This window comes from Spinacia oleracea, chromosome 4 (genome assembly GCF_020520425.1).
Source record: "Spinacia oleracea cultivar Varoflay chromosome 4, BTI_SOV_V1, whole genome shotgun sequence".
Classification (NCBI taxonomy): domain Eukaryota; kingdom Viridiplantae; phylum Streptophyta; class Magnoliopsida; order Caryophyllales; family Amaranthaceae; genus Spinacia; species Spinacia oleracea.
Window position 1 is genome coordinate 29,095,107 of NC_079490.1, and position 4,171 is coordinate 29,099,277.

Consider the following 4,171-nt stretch of genomic DNA (forward strand, 5'->3'; position numbering starts at 1 on the left):
AAGTGAGCAATTTAAAATGTACGTTTCTTTTAGCGACTTTTATGGTTGTTTTCGAAGATCAAAATCGAATGGCAAACCAATTGGTGCTTGTGAATTCAAAATACAATGTAGTTTTGAGATCATAAAGCATTGAGCTTAAACGCTCAGCTTTACCAATGGTTAACAACCTAATATCTTTGTCCATTTAATTCTCGAATGAGTCTAGTCCCTAGACATTCGAATAGATCGATGCTTAGAGAACTTTAGAAGCTTCTTGTAAGATCATCTAGTTGAAACAGAATATTCAACATAAATTAAAATGGAAAAGAACCTTGTTGGTGACATTGGACATGTCTAACAAAGTATAAAAGTCAACACTAAAGAATTCAATTCTTAAGACTATAAGAAAGGGTACAAGAAATAGGAAAACAAAGGAACATATGAAAGGAATTTACGATTCCGTTTCTACCTATAAGTTTATGTTTAAAGAGGAGTGACCTAGCAATCAAACTTCCTTGGTATCATATACCGCTTGAGGTTCTTACTTCGGTAATAACTCAAACAATGGAAGCTAGGATACACTAATGACCTACAAGTGGGAAATGAAGCATGGCAATGCTACATTAGTTGTAGGGTCATCTAGTTTGTTTTAATGGCTATTTTGTTCCATAATCAACATACCTAAATTTCTGTTTTCAAACACAGAAAGACTCACATTCAAGAAAAACAAAAACAATGTTTGTTTGTTTATTTGAATGAAATGGTCAATTACAGGTTGAGTCAATATGCTTGATTAAAACAAACAACTCTTTAAAGAACTTTACTAGGTTCAAATCAATCCTTTGATTTGAGTTCCACTAATCTTTGGCATTGTTGCTTAGACCATATCAACAAGTTAACATTCATAAGCTCTATTTTGATGGACTTTTGAAAGTTGATTGATTTCTAGATCATTTTAAGACAGCTAGTCTTACTTGTTGAAAGTAACAAAAGATATGAACTATTGTTAGAACGCCTAGACAATAGAGTTCAAAGCTAAAGAAAGATTTTATGACTTTATTATTTCACACAGATTTGAGTGAATATAGGTTTATTTACTCAATTTGATATAAGTTTGAATCTGTTTGGCTAGTTCAAAGATTCAGAAGTATAAAATCCACTTGGCAAGAAATCATAAAGATCTAGGTTAGATCATGTTGATGATTACTTGAGACCAAATATGATCATCAATGATTGTGTGTTATAATTTCACAATCTAGGTCCATAAGATATGGCATATCTACGTTGGAATGATCGAAGTCAATTAGTACTTGATTCGATCAATGATGAATCATAAAGACTTTTCCTATAATTTCTAAAACAAAATGCTCAACTACCACCAAACTAAACCAAATTCGTCAAAGCTATTGAAAAGTAATTTCAGAATATCTTTTCATAATATATCTAAAGAGTTCCTAAACTCAGTGGGAGCTTACTGTTTGTTATTCAACAAACTAAGGCCCAAGTATAGATATATGTTTCATTGTGATTTATTCAAATGAAACACAAGGGTATTGTTTCTACCACGAATTTTTGAGAACATAATGTTTGTTTGCTCGAAATAACGTCCTTTTGGAGATTCGTTTCCAAAATGACAAGTGGGAGAAAATAGACCTCGAAAACTTTCGAGGCGAACAACAAACATAAACGGACATTCCGGAGGCTTTTCGAAGTTCTTTAGAAAATCCGAACACGTATTCTTTAAGGACTTTAGAAGTGGCTTTTAAAGAATAGACATCTCTTAGAAGACTTTACAAGTGCTTCAAGGAGAACAGAATATTCAAAGGACTTTTAAGTGGCTATTGACATTCTGTTGTTTGATGTTCTATACCCTTGTAGGCATAGAGTTCAAGTCACTGAAACTATGAGATTCTTCTATTAGATAGTGAAGAAACATGGAGTTCAGGTCACTTAAACTATGCAATTCTTCTATTAGATAGTGAAGAAACCTACAACTTGCAGTCAAACTATTATCATGTAGATTAATGAGTTTGTGACTTGTAAGAAAGCTATGACGAAACCCAGATTCCCTAAAATGGTTAGAGGCCATATATAGACTCAAATGTTTTAAATGGTTAGAGGCCATAAAACATACTCAATGTTTTGATGACAAAATTGAAATTTTGTTGATTTGCAAGAATAGTTTCACACCTATTGGTTGCAAGTTTGTTTTAAGGATAAAAACCATCAAACATGAAATTGTGTTCACACACAAAGCTAGATTAGTTGTTAAAGGTTACAAGCAAATTCACGGCGTGGATTGTGTTGAAACCTCATGCATAATCGTAATGCTCAAGTCTATAAATCAAGCAATGATTGCATATTGGTACATATGGCAATTGGATGACAAAACAATTCCTCAATAAAATGTTGGAATAAACTATGTTCATGGTATGTCATAGGATTTGTGGATCCAAATAAATGCTTGAAAAGGAAAGCTAGCTTATGAAATCTAAGTACAGATTTAAGCAAGCAATTGGGAATTACAAATGTATTTTAGTGAAACTAATAAGTATTTTAGTTTCATAAAATGTACGTGATTCTTATAGATATATAAGAAGTTTAGTGGGAGTACATAAAAACTTAATTGGTCCTATGTGTATCACACACATATCTCTCTATTGTAAAATAACATTCAAATGCTAATGACTTAGATTTGAGATTATTCATCAATGATGGACCATGGCGAAACTTAGTACATACTGGGTATTAAGATCTATTTACAAAGATCTTATGATATTATTTTGGATTAAGTAATGGCATTTACTAAATCAAACACGAAAGTCTCCATTGGAGATATTCGACCCATGTGAATAAATCTAAGTAAAGGATGTTTGAACTATGTATAAGCATTTACTAAGTTAACATCAAAGAATCTAATGAGATTCTTCACCTATATTATATGTCAAAGAATTTAGCTGTATTCAGTATCTACTGAAATTGAATGAGCTAAAGTTACATGAATAGAATTCAATTGGGAATTATTCTACAAAAGAATTTTTCATGTATGATATAATATGAGGATCGCCAAAAACGTATCGTATGACTTTAGGCATGACGAACATATACCAATCTCTATTGATCTAAGTGAAGACCAATTAGATTGAGATCAAGAAAAACTTATGGTACCTGAAAAGGTACATAGGATTACTTCTTGATTCAAGGAAATAAAGATATGCTAAATATTGATGCTACACGCATAAACACTGGCAAAGGATCAAGCAAGACCCTTTGGAGTTAACCATTGACAAGGACGAGCTAAAGAGCATCGTGTTTTGAAATGGCAACATGGATTGAAGACCATGAGTTGTTGCGTGGGAAATTAAATATGTTCTAAGATATAGCTGGAAAGTCTTCCACATATCTGTGAACTGCTTGGATAAGCAAATCCAAACAAAGCATCACTAGCAACCTAAACAGTTGAAGTAAAAGTACTTATTGCCTAAGAAGCAATAAAACAGAGTTGTTTATATTAATGAGTTCTTCATTGAACTTGGGTGGATCACATGTCTGCTAACTTGATGATTCTTCATTGCAAAATGCGTAGAACCACTATCGAAGTAAGAAAGACTAGATCACATAATAAACAAACTCAAAAGATCTTATCATCATATCTCGAAGAACATTCGATGAAAAGGATATTAAGATTGGCAAAGCATGATAACTAAACCTATGCAATAAGTGAGAAGCAACACTCACGTTGTAGCACTGGAAATCAAACATAGCTTTGAATTCCATGAAATGTTTTAAAGATGGGTTAGAGGCCCATGGTTGTAAAACATTGGGGTTGAACATTTATCATATATGAAATGTGTTTTCATATTCCATTTAATCTTGGTTTAGTATTAAATGATGAGTCCCTTCAATTTGACAATATATTCAAGATAGACTGTCAGGACCAGTCCTGTGACTAAGAAATGTCTATCAAGTGAACTTGAATGTCAAAAGTTGAAAATGGTCCCTAGTCGGAGTTTTCTATAAAATTGGACGCATAGAAAACGTTAGACGACTAGAATGCAAGATGACTAGTAGTTCTGTTTCTTGAACTGTGTGGACATGGCAATGTCATAATCATTTGCATAGATACTTACTTTGGGAAGACTAGTATCGGACAAGACCTATGAAACTTTACTATAAGAGATGAAAATCTGTC